Here is a 15,034-nt window from a genome sequence, read left to right as displayed (position 1 = left end):
TAGCTAACAGCAGGGATTGTCACTCCTGATGAAGTTCACAGCAGCCGAGCGCGATCTCAGACAACACTACCTTATTGAAAATCACACGCTGAACAAGTCTTTACAGTGTATGACATGGCAGTGTATAGACTACTAAGGAGAGTAAGCTATCCACATTTAATAAATGCCTCTTTTTGCGAACATGATAATTCAAGTCTGCCTTTAGCACAAACATCCACTTGGACTCAAGGATGAACTGTTGTTTTTCATGGTCAAAGGTCAATGTGACCTACAACCGTTTATTTTTGTGTCTATTTTATGTCTCTTTTCTCCTTTAAAGGTGGGGTATGTAAGTTTGAGAAACCGGCTCGAGATACACTTTTAGTTATATTCCATGGAATGCTCTTAACATCCCGTTAGCAATGAATATCTGAAGTGCTTTGACAAAAAATAACTAAAAATATCTCATCTGTGGAAGCCGTGGTGCTGTAAAAAGCACGACCAATGAGCCGGCCCGGCTAAAGTAACTGGATGGCCAACCTGCCTGTCAGCCTTCCATTCTGTGCACAAACTTATCTGTGCCCTCATTGGTCATGTGCGCGTTCGTGTGTGTTGGAGGAGGGGCTCTGTAAGGAAGTAGCAGATTTTTTCCGGTTGTTTATTTTCAAATTCTCGAGCTGGTTTCTCCAAAATGACCTATCCCTACTTTAACCTTAACTTGAGGGGTTGCTTTGAGGCTTAAAACTGCAAGGTGGTATTTCTAATCGCTCACACATTACATTAGCCTACATGTTTATCCAAAGAGTGTTACATACTCAATACTGTGGGCAATCCCCACAGGAGCAATTTGGGGTGAAGTGTCTCAGGGACACAACGACATGCTGACTGCAGTGGGGTTTGAACCTGTGACCCCCTGATCCCAACACCAACTCCACTGCGCCGCAGCCTCCCATACATTTCTAACGGGAGGATTGTGATTTATTTTTGTTGCAAAACATTAAACTCTCTCTCTCTTAATGGCTGCTCTAGTAGGACCTCCTACTGTACATGTATTATCATTTCAAACCATATCATTGAATGGGAGATCTGCCCTCAGTGTGACCTGGTTTGCATGTAGCAGCATGTGAAGTACACTCTGTGCTGTACAGATCTTTATTTACTGGTGTGAGATTAGCAAACATCGCTGTTGTTGTCCACGAAAGTGTCTAAGACCGAAACAAACATGTGGAAACCTGTTGTGCGCAGAGCAGGTTCACAAAGCCGGGTGTGTCCATTATCTGCTCTACTCCTTCAGAATAATTTGTTTTCATTCATAACGGTAGCAGATTTTAAGTGTATCGCTTTTGAGAGTCTCAGGCAGCACTTCTAGTCCAATCACGTCCAAACCTCTTTGAAGAAACTCCTCATATGATGAACTGTGAATAACAATAGGATGATTATCCACATGATCATCCAAGGATTATGAGAAAATGGGCCCCTGGGCACTTACATGCAAATGGGGCCCAGTACCTCCTCTACTTAGGAGCAGAAACAACGGATTTATGGAGATTTATAATAAGACTTGAATTGTTTCTGTTTGTAGTCATTTTGTGTGTCTGTGTAGCTATTGTGTGTCTCTCTGTGGATGTGTTGTGTCTTTTATGTGTCTCTATGTAGTAATTTCGTGTCTCTTTGTGGTTGTTTCGTGTCTTCTCTCTGTCTCTCTTGTCATGTTGTGTCTCTTTGTGGTTGTTTCGTGTCTTCTCTCTGTCTCTCTTGTCATTTCGTGTCTCTTTGTGGTTGTTTCGTGTCTTCTCTCTGTCTCTCTTGTCATTTCGTGTCTCTTTGTGGTTGTTTCGTGTCTTCTCTCTGTCTCTCTTGTCATGTTGTGTCTCTTTGTGGTTGTTTCGTGTCTTCTCTCTGTCTCTCTTGTCATGTCGTGTCTCTTTGTGGTTGTTTCGTGTCTTCTCTCTGTCTCTTTTGTCATGTTGTGTCTCTTTGTGGTTGTTTCGTGTCTTCTCTCTGTCTCTCTTGTCATTTCGTGTCTCTTTGTGGTTGTTTCGTGTCTTCTCTCTGTCTCTCTTGTCATTTTGTGTCTCTTTGTGGTTGTTTCGTGTCTTCTCTCCGTCTCTCTTGTCATGTCGTGTCTCTTTGTGGTTGTTTCGTGTCTTCTCTCCGTCTCTCTTGTCATGTTGTGTCTCTTTGTGGTTGTTTCGTGTCTTCTCTCTGTCTCTTTTGTCATGTTGTGTCTCTTTGTGGTTGTTTCGTGTCTTCTCTCTGTCTCTCTTGTCATTTCGTGTCTCTTTGTGGTTGTTTCGTGTCTTCTCTCTGTCTCTCTTGTCATTTTGTGTCTCTTTGTGGTTGTTTCGTGTCTTCTCTCTGTCTCTCTTGTCATTTTGTGTATCTTTGTGGTTGTTTCGTGTCTTCTCTCTGTCTCTCTTGTCATTTCGTGTCTCTTTGTGGTTGTTTCGTGTCTTCTCTCTGTCTCTCTTGTCATTTCGTGTCTCTTTGTGGTTGTTTCGTGTCTTCTCTCCGTCTCTCTTGTCATGTTGTGTCTCCTTGTGGTTGTTTCGTGTCTTCTCTCTGTCTCTCTTGTCATTTCGTGTCTCTTTGTGGTTGTTTCGTGTCTTCTCTCTGTCTCTCTTGTCATGTTGTGTCTCTTTGTGGTTGTTTCGTGTCTTCTCTCTGTCTCTCTTGTCATTTCGTGTCTCTTTGTGGTTGTTTCGTGTCTTCTCTCTGTCTCTCTTGTCATTTCGTGTCTCTTTGTGGTTGTTTCGTGTCTTCTCTCTGTCTCTCTTGTCATTTCGTGTCTCTTTGTGGTTGTTTCGTGTCTTCTCTCTGTCTCTCTTGTCATGTTGTGTCTCTTTGTGGTTGTTTCGTGTCTTCTCTCTGTCTCTCGTCATTTCGCGTCTCTTTGTGGTTGTTTCGTGTCTTCTCTCTGTCTCTCGTCATTTCGTGTCTCTTTGTGGTTGTTTCGTGTCTCCTCTCTGTCTCTCGTCATTTCGTGTCTCTTTGTGGTTGTTTCGTGTCTTCTCTCTGTCTCTCTTGTCATTTCGTGTCTCTTTGTGGTTGTTTCGTGTCTTCTCTCCGTCTCTCTTGTCATTTCGTGTCTCTTTGTGGTTGTTTCGTGTCTTCTCTCTGTCTCTCTTGTCAGTCCGTGTCTCTTTGTGGTTGTTTCGTGTCTTCTCTCTGTCTCTCTTGTCATTTCGTGTCTCTTTGTGGTTGTTTCGTGTCTTCTCTCTGTCTCTCTTGTCATGTTGTGTCTCTTTGTGGTTGTTTCGTGTCTTCTCTCTGTCTCTCTTGTCATTTCGTGTCTCTTTGTGGTTGTTTCGTGTCTTCTCTCTGTCTCTCTTGTCATTTCGTGTGTCTTTGTGGTTGTTTTGTGTCTTCTCTCTGTCTCTCTTGTCATTTTGTGTCTCTTTGTGGTTGTTTCGTGTCTTCTCTCTGTCTCTCTTGTCATTTTGTGTCTCTTTGTGGTTGTTTCGTGTCTTCTCTCTGTCTCTCTTGTCATGTCGTGTCTCTTTGTGGTTGTTTCGTGTCTTCTCTTTGTCTCTCTTGTCATGTTGTGTCTCTTTGTGGTTGTTTCGTGTCTTCTCTTTGTCTCTCTTGTCATGTTGTGTCTCTTTGTGGTTGTTTCGTGTCTTCTCTCCGTCTCTCTTGTCATGTTGTGTCTCTTTGTGGTTGTTTCGTGTCTTCTCTCCGTCTCTCTTGTCATGTTGTGTCTCTTTGTTGTTGTTTCGTGTCTTCTCTCCGTCTCTCTTGTCATGTTGTGTCTCTTTGTGGTTGTTTCGTGTCTTCTCTCTGTCTCTCTTGTCATGTTGTGTCTCTTTGTGGTTGTTTCGTGTCTTCTCTCCGTCTCTCTTGTCATGTTGTGTCTCTTTGTTGTTGTTTCGTGTCTTCTCTCCGTCTCTCTTGTCATGTTGTGTCTCTTTGTGGTTGTTTCGTGTCTTCTCTCTGTCTCTCTTGTCATGTTGTGTCTCTTTGTGGTTGTTTCGTGTCTTCTCTCTGTCTCTCTTGTCATTTCGTGTCTCTTTGTGGTTGTTTCGTGTCTTCTCTCTGTCTCTCTCGTAATTTCGTGTCTCTTTATGGTTGTTTCGTGTCTTCTCTCTGTCTCTCTTGTCATGTTGTGTCTCTTTGTGGTTGTTTCGTGTCTTCTCTCCGTCTCTCTTGTCATGTTGTGTCTCTTTGTGGTTGTTTCGTGTCTTCTCTCCGTCTCTCTTGTCATGTTGTGTCTCTTTGTGGTTGTTTCGTGTCTTCTCTCTGTCTCTCTTGTCATGTTGTGTCTCTTTGTGGTTGTTTCGTGTCTTCTCTCCGTCTCTCTTGTCATTTCGTGTCTCTTTGTTGTTGTTTCGTGTCTTCTCTCCGTCTCTCTTGTCATGTCGTGTCTCTTTGTGGTTGTTTCGTGTCTTCTCTCTGTCTCTCTTGTCATGTCGTGTCTCTTTGTTGTTGTTTCGTGTCTTCTCTCCGTCTCTCTTGTCATGTCGTGTCTCTTTGTGGTTGTTTCGTGTCTTCTCTCTGTCTCTCTCGTAATTTTGTGTCTCTTTGTGGTTGTTTCGTGTCTTCTCTCCGTCTCTCTTGTCATGTCGTGTCTCTTTGTGGTTGTTTCGTGTCTTCTCTCTGTCTCTCTCGTAATTTCGTGTCTCTTTGTGGTTGTTTCGTGTCTTCTCTCTGTCTCTCTTGTCATGTTGTGTCTCTTTGTGGTTGTTTCGTGTCTTCTCTCTGTCTCTCTTGTCATTTTGTGTCTCTTTGTGGTTGTTTCGTGTCTTCTCTCCGTCTCTCTTGTCATGTTGTGTCTCTTTGTGGTTGTTTCGTGTCTTCTCTCTGTCTCTCTTGTCATTTCGTGTCTCTTTGTGGTTGTTTCGTGTCTTCTCTCTGTCTCTCTTGTCATTTCGTGTCTCTTTGTGGTTGTTTCGTGTCTTCTCTCTGTCTCTCTTGTCATGTTGTGTCTCTTTGTGGTTGTTTCGTGTCTTCTCTCCGTCTCTCTTGTCATGTTGTGTCTCCTTGTGGTTGTTTCGTGTCTTCTCTCTGTCTCTCTTGTCATTTCGTGTCTCTTTGTGGTTGTTTCGTGTCTTCTCTCTGTCTCTCTTGTCATGTTGTGTCTCTTTGTGGTTGTTTCGTGTCTTCTCTCTGTCTCTCTTGTCATTTCGTGTCTCTTTGTGGTTGTTTCGTGTCTTCTCTCCGTCTCTCTTGTCATTTCGTGTCTCTTTGTGTTTGTTTCGTGTCTTCTCTCTGTCTCTCTTGTTATGTTGTGTCTCTTTGTGGTTGTTTCGTGTCTTCTCTCTGTCTCTCTTGTCATTTCGTGTCTCTTTGTGGTTGTTTCGTGTCTTCTCTCTGTCTCTCTTGTCATGTTGTGTCTCCTTGTGGTTGTTTCGTGTCTTCTCTCTGTCTCTCTTGTCATGTTGTGTCTCTTTGTGGTTGTTTCGTGTCTTCTCTCTGTCTCTCTTGTCATTTCGTGTCTCTTTGTCGTTGTTTCGTGTCTTCTCTCTGTCTCTCGTCATTTCGTGTCTCTTTGTGGTTGTTTCGTGTCTTCTCTCTGTCTCTCTTGTCATTTCGTGTCTCTTTGTGGTTGTTTCGTGTCTTCTCTCTGTCTCTCTTGTCATTTTGTGTCTCTTTGTGGTTGTTTCGTGTCTTCTCTCTGTCTCTCTTGTCATTTTGTGTCTCTTTGTGGTTGTTTCGTGTCTTCTCTCTGTCTCTCTTGTCATGTCGTGTCTCTTTGTGGTTGTTTCGTGTCTTCTCTCTGTCTCTTTTGTCATGTCGTGTCTCTTTGTGGTTGTTTCGTGTCTTCTCTTTGTCTCTCTTGTCATGTTGTGTCTCTTTGTGGTTGTTTCGTGTCTTCTCTTTGTCTCTCTTGTCATGTTGTGTCTCTTTGTGGTTGTTTCGTGTCTTCTCTCTGTCTCTCTTGTCATGTTGTGTCTCTTTGTGGTTGTTTCGTGTCTTCTCTCCGTCTCTCTTGTCATGTTGTGTCTCTTTGTGGTTGTTTCGTGTCTTCTCTCCGTCTCTCTTGTCATGTTGTGTCTCTTTGTGGTTGTTTCGTGTCTTCTCTCTGTCTCTCTTGTCATGTTGTGTCTCTTTGTGGTTGTTTCGTGTCTTCTCTCCGTCTCTCTTGTCATTTCGTGTCTCTTTGTTGTTGTTTCGTGTCTTCTCTCTGTCTCTCTTGTCATGTTGTGTCTCTTTGTGGTTGTTTCGTGTCTTCTCTCTGTCTCTCTTGTCATTTCGTGTCTCTTTGTTGTTGTTTCGTGTCTTCACTCTGTCTCTCTCGTAATTTCGTGTCTCTTTATGGTTGTTTCGTGTCTTCTCTCTGTCTCTCTTGTCATGTTGTGTCTCTTTGTGGTTGTTTCGTGTCTTCTCTCCGTCTCTCTTGTCATGTTGTGTCTCTTTGTGGTTGTTTCGTGTCTTCTCTCCGTCTCTCTTGTCATGTTGTGTCTCTTTGTGGTTGTTTCGTGTCTTCTCTCTGTCTCTCTTGTCATGTTGTGTCTCTTTGTGGTTGTTTCGTGTCTTCTCTCCGTCTCTCTTGTCATTTCGTGTCTCTTTGTTGTTGTTTCGTGTCTTCTCTCCGTCTCTCTTGTCATGTCGTGTCTCTTTGTGGTTGTTTCGTGTCTTCTCTCTGTCTCTCTTGTCATGTCGTGTCTCTTTGTTGTTGTTTCGTGTCTTCTCTCCGTCTCTCTTGTCATGTCGTGTCTCTTTGTGGTTGTTTCGTGTCTTCTCTCTGTCTCTCTCGTAATTTTGTGTCTCTTTGTGGTTGTTTCGTGTCTTCTCTCTGTCTCTCTTGTCATGTCGTGTCTCTTTGTGGTTGTTTCGTGTCTTCTCTCCGTCTCTCTTGTCATGTTGTGTCTCTTTGTGGTTGTTTCGTGTCTTCTCTCTGTCTCTCTTGTCATGTTGTGTCTCTTTGTGGTTGTTTCGTGTCTTCTCTCCGTCTCTCTTGTCATGTCGTGTCTCTTTGTGGTTGTTTCGTGTCTTCTCTCTGTCTCTCTCGTAATTTCGTGTCTCTTTGTGGTTGTTTCGTGTCTTCTCTCTGTCTCTCTTGTCATGTTGTGTCTCTTTGTGGTTGTTTCGTGTCTTCTCTCTGTCTCTCTTGTCATTTTGTGTCTCTTTGTGGTTGTTTCGTGTCTTCTCTCTGTCTCTCTTGTCATTTTGTGTCTCTTTGTGGTTGTTTCGTGTCTTCTCTCCGTCTCTCTTGTCATGTTGTGTCTCTTTGTGGTTGTTTCGTGTCTTCTCTCTGTCTCTCTTGTCATTTCGTGTCTCTTTGTGGTTGTTTCGTGTCTTCTCTCTGTCTCTCTTGTCATTTCGTGTCTCTTTGTGGTTGTTTCGTGTCTTCTCTCTGTCTCTCTTGTCATGTTGTGTCTCTTTGTGGTTGTTTCGTGTCTTCTCTCTGTCTCTCTTGTCATGTTGTGTCTCCTTGTGGTTGTTTCGTGTCTTCTCTCTGTCTCTCTTGTCATTTCGTGTCTCTTTGTGGTTGTTTCGTGTCTTCTCTCTGTCTCTCTTGTCATTTCGTGTCTCTTTGTGGTTGTTTCGTGTCTTCTTTCTGTCTCTCTTGTCATGTTGTGTCTCTTTGTGGTTGTTTCGTGTCTTCTCTCTGTCTCTCTTGTCATGTCGTGTCTCTTTGTGGTTGTTTCGTGTCTTCTTTCTGTCTCTCTTGTCATGTTGTGTCTCTTTGTGGTTGTTTCGTGTCTTCTCTCTGTCTCTCTTGTCATTTCGTGTCTCTTTGTGGTTGTTTCGTGTCTTCTCTCCGTCTCTCTTGTCATTTCGTGTCTCTTTGTGTTTGTTTCGTGTCTTCTCTCTGTCTCTCTTGTTATGTTGTGTCTCTTTGTGGTTGTTTCGTGTCTTCTCTCTGTCTCTCTTGTCATTTCGTGTCTCTTTGTGGTTGTTTCGTGTCTTCTCTCTGTCTCTCTTGTCATGTTGTGTCTCCTTGTGGTTGTTTCGTGTCTTCTCTCTGTCTCTCTTGTCATTTCGTGTCTCTTTGTGGTTGTTTCGTGTCTTCTCTCTGTCTCTCTTGTCATTTTGTGTCTCTTTGTGGTTGTTTCGTGTCTTCTGTCTGTCTCTCTTGTCATGTTGTGTCTCTTTGTGGTTGTTTCGTGTCTTCTCTCTGTCTCTCTTGTCATTTTGTGTCTCTTTGTGGTTGTTTCGTGTCTTCTCTCTGTCTCTCTTGTCATTTTGTGTCTCTTTGTGGTTGTTTCGTGTCTTCTCTCCGTCTCTCTTGTCATTTCGTGTCTCTTTGTGGTTGTTTCGTGTCTTCTCTCTGTCTCTCTTGTCATTTTGTGTCTCTTTGTGGTTGTTTCGTGTCTTCTCTCTGTCTCTCTTGTCATGTTGTGTCTCTTTGTGGTTGTTTCGTGTCTTCTCTCTGTCTCTCTTGTCATGTTGTGTCTCTTTGTGGTTGTTTCGTGTCTTCTCTCCGTCTCTCTTGTCATGTTGTGTCTCTTTGTGGTTGTTTCGTGTCTTCTCTCTGTCTCTCTTGTCATGTTGTGTCTCTTTGTGGTTGTTTCGTGTCTTCTCTCTGTCTCTCTTGTCATGTTGTGTCTCTTTGTGGTTGTTTCGTGTCTTCTCTCTGTCTCTCTTGTCATGTTGTGTCTCCTCGTGGTTGTTTCGTGTCTTCTCTCTGTCTCTCTTGTCATTTCGTGTCTCTTTGTGGTTGTTTCGTGTCTTCTCTCTGTCTCTCTTGTCATGTTGTGTCTCTTTGTGGTTGTTTCGTGTCTTCTCTCTGTCTCTCTTGTCATTTCGTGTCTCTTTGTGGTTGTTTCGTGTCTTCTCTCTGTCTCTCTTGTCATTTCGTGTCTCTTTGTGGTTGTTTCGTGTCTTCTCTCTGTCTCTCTTGTCATTTTGTGTCTCTTTGTGGTTGTTTCGTGTCTTCTCTCTGTCTCTCTTGTCATGTTGTGTCTCTTTGTGGTTGTTTCGTGTCTTCTCTCTGTCTCTCTTGTCATGTTGTGTCTCTTTGTGGTTGTTTCGTGTCTTCTCTCTGTCTCTCTTGTCATGTTGTGTCTCTTTGTGGTTGTTTCGTGTCTTCTCTCTGTCTCTCTTGTCATTTCGTGTCTCTTTGTGGTTGTTTCGTGTCTTCTCTCTGTCTCTCTTGTCATTTCGTGTCTCTTTGTGGTTGTTTCGTGTCTTCTCTCTGTCTCTCTTGTCATTTAGTGTCTCTTTGTGGTTGTTTCGTGTCTTCTCTCTGTCTCTCTTGTCATGTTGTGTCTCTTTGTGGTTGTTTAAAGTCTATTTTTGGTCTCTTTTTGCCTCCTTTCAATACTTGTTTTGTCTTTTCTGTGTCTCTGTGTGGTCTTTTTGTGTCTCTTTGTAGTTGTTTAATATGTTTGACTCTTTCTAGTCATCTTCTGGTCTATTTTTGGTCATTTTCTCATCTCTCTTGTTGACCCCGGACCCTTTAGGCCCCTTCACAACAAAACTCCCTTTCAGTAATCCATCCATGCCCTTGAATGTGAATCATTTTGTGGGTCTTAAAAATGCAAAATAAGCTGACAGCAATCCTCTTCTTCCCAAGCGTTTCTCGCCGGCTCTTGGGAAATATTCCTTGCATTGAGGACTCAGGAGGTCGCGCTCGTGTTTACACACTCCCCTCGTGATGATGGTGTCAGATAATAAAAAGCTGGTCTGAGATTTAAAGAGAAGAAAAACAACAAAAAGTTTGGCATTGTGGGAACAAGAGGTGTAAGGTGAGCTCAGTGACCCTTTGGCTTTCTCACTTTCCCTTCTCGCAGCGCACCTCCAGACAAAAGCGTCATTATTTCTCTTGGATTCCTCACTGCCGAATTCTTGGTAGCGAAGCAGGATAAATTAGCCTTTTTATGGCCCGTTGTTTGAGAGAGCTGAATGGATCCAAGGGTGTTTCCCGTCATTCAGGCCCTTAGCAGGCAACACAATGTTTTTAATTTCTTCTCCCTCATTAGCCATGATGAGCTTGTGGCTACATTTCCTGGAAAAGCCTGAGAGTGAAACACACAGAGAGAGAAAAGTCTTTGTATTTTTGACGGTGTCAGACCTTATTCTGTGATTATACTGGATCTCCCTGCAGGTGATAGGTCAGAGCTGCGAGTGTGAAAGATGTTCGGAGGCTTGTGTTAATCTGTCTGTTGGCTGGAGGCCCAGGAAGAGAGGAGAGCAGGACTCTTCTCACACCAGAGGACGTGCTCCTTTCTCAGTCTGAGTGTGTGTGTGTGTGTGTGTGTGTGTGTGTGTGTGTGTGTGTGTGTGTGTGTGTGTGTGTGTGTGTGTGTGTGTGTGTGTGTGTGTGTGTGTGTGTGTGTGTGTGTGTGTGTGTGTGTGTGTGTGTGTGTGTGTGTGTGTGTGTGTGTGTGTGTGTGACCCAGAGTTTAGAATCACTCCTGGAGTTTCTCAGGATATAGGAAATACATCACAAGGTATACAGACCTTTCCTGATGTTGGTGACAATTATTCAAACAGTCTTTACATTAATTCTGTGTAAATGTAAGCTTATAGTTAAATCTGGTTTAAGGTTTGGATTGCTTGTTACTGCAAATACACTTTTAAAGAAGCACTCGTCCAATAACTTAGACACTAGATGGTGCTATTTTTTCAGCGCGATTGGCAGGAAGTAGGGTAAAACAAGGATTGTGAAATGGGAGAAAGAAATCAGGAGTGTGCCTTTAAATCTTATTTAAATGTGGACTCCCTGCATAATCTGCTGTTAATGTATGGTAATATATCCCAATATGAATTTAATAATGTTGAAAATGGCAATAGTTTTACAAATATAACTTAAGTATTGATGATAATATGATATTGTGACACCTCAAATGATGTATATATTTATATATTAACCTGTTAAAGGTGGTTAGTAGCCCTCAAACACTGCAAGCCTTCGCAGGGTCACAATTAAAGATGTGCATTAAACAATACTGTTGTCACAAATGGCAAAGGTAAGACACATGTTAGCACAGTAGCAATAATATGTATGTTAAAATGTACAATAATTACTCAATGAAAACACTTATCTGCCAAAATCTTGTATTATTGGTTTGTTTGATGACCGTGTAGCATTTACAATTGTATTATATACACATTTTATTACAAAAAACCCTGCATTTTCCACTCTAAACTAAGTATTTTGTTCTAAACAACCATAGTCTGGTTTGATTGAACCAACCGTTCTCTCACCAATCCTCCAGATTTGTTCCCAGAGAGCACAGTGCATTTAAGGCGTGTGGAGAAATAAGCTGACCGGATGTGTTTCCAGACAATTTGGTGTAAATACCCATAAAATACCCATAACTCTCAGCCAGCCAGACAACAAAGCACTGGAGGATAATAAGAGTTATTACATCAGACCTCAGCAGAGCTTTTACATCATCATCATCATCCATCCACTGCAAAACGCTGATTACCAAGCGTGGGAAATAAAACCCCTCCTCATTAACTTTAGTGACTCATTCGGGACATTTTTGTTTGTTTTTATTTTAAAAGTTTCAATCATTTTGGCTGTGTTCATGCTTGGGACATGTTATGATTTAAGTCTCAGCTTCTATGATAAAGTGTGTAGCAGACAGACAGTCATGAATGTCCCCATTGAAACCCATTAAAACCTCAACTATTGATCCCACAGCCATAACAGTACAAATTGATTTAGTATTGAACAAACACAGTATATGATATTTCCCCTCCCCCTGCATACAAATTTATGATTTTTTCATAAGTGGTTAATTAATCATTGACATATCACACAAACATAAGCATTCAATATTCAGAAACATAGAAAAAGAATGGTGGTATCATGTAGAAAACTTGCTTTAAAAAGGTTGAAAGATTATGTAGAATAGAATATGGAGGGATGAAACCCCCTTTATTGGTCTCACATGCAGAGCACACACGGGGACATGTGTTCTCTGCATTTAACCCATCCTAGTACCAGGAGTCTAGTACGAGGAGCAGTGGGCAGCTACTGCACAGCGCCCGGTATTGTATAATATTATATGATATTTAATGACAATTTATGATAAGGACTTAAGCAAGGCAAGAATAAGAGCTGAATGTTCCCTTTCCTGTAGTGTTATAGGTTTCAGTGCCTGTAAATGATCTGCAAAGGCTAAAATCTCTGTGTTCCTCGAACTTCTATTGGCTATCACTCCAACACATTGCACGTGGGGGCGGGACATCTCTGAAGGCTCGGACACACCGGGCCGATTTTCGTTGTTGATAGATGTCTGGCCGTCGATGAGCGTCCTGCCGCCCCACTCAGATTGGTGTGTCCTGCCCCGTTGTGTCTTTTCGGCCGTGCCGACACCTTCCGCCGCCAGCTGTCGGTAAAAGGCCGTCGGCTAAGGAAATCACTCTGATTGGCTGTTCAGCTTAGCGAATCAGTGCATGAGAAGCGAAACGGAAGTGATGGACCCAAACAAACGATTAAGAAGGCAAATCTGAGATTTCATTTAACCAGCTCTCGACACAGGTTGGGGAAAGCCCCATGAGCTTCTCGCTGTAGAGTGAACATGGAACGCACATGCTATTTGTTGTTTGTTTATATCAAGCAGTCTGTCTTCCGGTTGTTGCCTCTTTTGAATGACGAATACACACTACCGCCAGCTGCTGGTAAGGAGAGTTATTGCCACTCACGCATGCGCAGTTCGTACGTGCTACTTGGCCAGCGGCTGAAGTCTTTGCGGTGTGTTCCAGTGCGACACATGGCCAAGACGCAGGAGACGTGAGGCGACACATCATTCAGGTCCGTCGGGACGTGTTCTCTGGTGTCAGCTTGGTGTGTCTGGGCCTTAAGAGGTTGACAGATCACAACAGAGCGGGCCAGCTAACCAATCAGAGCAGACTGGGCTCTGGTTTCTGGGTGAAAAGAGGTGCTGCAGCACAGGCAGTATGAGAACAATAAAGAGCTTTTTGAACATTAAAACATGAAGACATGTCCCAGTAGAGACACTACATACTGATATACACCTGAACATCATCAGGAGAGGACTCTTTAAAGTAGAGACACTACATACTGATATACACCTGAACATCATCAGGAGAGGACTCTTTAAAGTAGAGACACTACATACTGATATACACCTGAACATCATCAGGAGAGGACTCTTTAAAGTAGAGACACTACATACTGATATACACCTGAACATCAGCAGGAGAGGACTCTTTAAAGTAGAGACACTACATACTGATATACACCTGAACATCAGCAGGAGAGGACTCTTTAAAGTAGAGACACTACATACTGATATACACCTGAACATCAGCAGGAGAGGACTCTTTAAAGTAGAGACACTACATACTGATACACACCTGAACATCAACAGGAGAGGACTCTTTAAAGTAGAGACACTACATACTGATATACACCTGAACATCAGCAGGAGAGGACTCTTTAAAGTAGAGACACTACATACTGATATACACCTGAACATCAGCAGGAGAGGACTCTTTAAAGTAGAGACACTACATACTGATATACACCTGAACATCAGCAAGAGAGGACTCTTTAAAGTAGAGACACTACATACTGATATACACCTGAACATCAGCAAGAGAGGACTCTTTAAAGTAGAGACACTACATACTGATATACACCTGAACATCACTAGGAGAGGACTCTTTAAAGTAGAGACACTACATACTGATATACACCTGAACATCAGCAGGAGAGGACTCTTTAAAGTAGAGACACTACATACTGATATACACCTGAACATCAGCAGGAGAGGACTCTTTAAAGTAGAGACACTACATACTGATATACACCTGAACATCAGCAGGAGAGGACTCTTTAAAGTAGAGACACTACATACTGATACACACCTGAACAGCAACAGGAGAGGACTCTTTAAAGTAGAGACACTACATACTGATATACACCTGAACATCAGCAAGAGAGGACTCTTTAAAGTAGAGACACTACATACTGATATACACCTGAACATCAGCAGGAGAGGACTCTTTAAAGTAGAGACACTACATACTGATATACACCTGAACATCAGCAGGAGAGGACTCTTTAAAGTAGAGACACCACATACTGATATACACCTGGACATCAGCAGGAGAGGACTCTTTAAAGTAGAGTTGTGGTTATTCTTAGGCAGTTGGTCAAAGATAATTGGTCAAAAGAATCAATGAAAGTGGATGATAATATTAATAATTCATATGTTTATGGTACCTTTCCAAAGCAGATACTTTTGCCCTTTAAGGACATCATAGCAAGTGTTTTTGCTCTGCTTTACGATACAAACGTTTATCCAGCTCTTATTGGTTTAATAATAATAATAATACATTTTATTTTAGGCACCTTCATGACACCCAAGGATGCCGTACAATTTGTTAAAAATGCTAAGAGGCAACAGAGCATGCTAAAAACACAAACAGGAAATCATAGAGGAGACAATCAAAGTGGACATATTTATATCTGCGGACATATTTACAGAGATTCTCCTCAGCCGGTGTGTGATGGGAAAGTACTGCAGGCCCTAAAAAGAGAGTGTGTCCTTGAACACAGCGAGAACAAGACGAGTGAAGATAAGGAGGCTGTTTGTCCTCAGACTGTCAGACACCTTTATCTCCTCTGACTCCGAGTTACACTCTCAACCTTTCTCTGAGCTCCAGTTCAGCCATTAGTGTAACACCGACCGACAGTAGATTACCAAAAACTGCACCCCAAAGACCCCAAATCAAGACCGCCAATCTACTGTAGACACAAAGTCCTAATCCTGGGCCCAAAGTCTCACGTAGATAAGAGAAGTAATATTGATTTTAATAATGCATCTTTCTGTTCTTTAACACTTTAGACACTCCTGGTCATCTTGAGGAATAATTGTTCTCATCTCATCGAATGATTTTAATACTTTAGCTCAGAGCTTAGTGTAACCGGACAGACAGTAGATAGCAACACATTTCAAATAAATAGGCTATAGGGTTATGAATATTATTTAAATGTTTATTTTTGTTTATTTATTGTTAACATTATATCATTTTGTATGTATTTTTTAAGAATATTCTAACACAGTTTTCATTCTTTATTTCGATTTTTAACAATTACACAAGCTTTTTAAAATATTATATTTCTATTACTTTTCAAGACTTATTCTAATACTGTTTAATTTCTATATTTAGATTTTTCTAC

The sequence above is a fragment of the Notothenia rossii genome, assembly GCF_949606895.1.
Source record: "Notothenia rossii genome assembly, chromosome: 1".
Classification (NCBI taxonomy): Eukaryota; Metazoa; Chordata; class Actinopteri; order Perciformes; family Nototheniidae; genus Notothenia; species Notothenia rossii.
The sequence above is the reverse complement of the archived record's forward strand: the minus strand, read 5'-3'. Positions refer to the sequence as shown.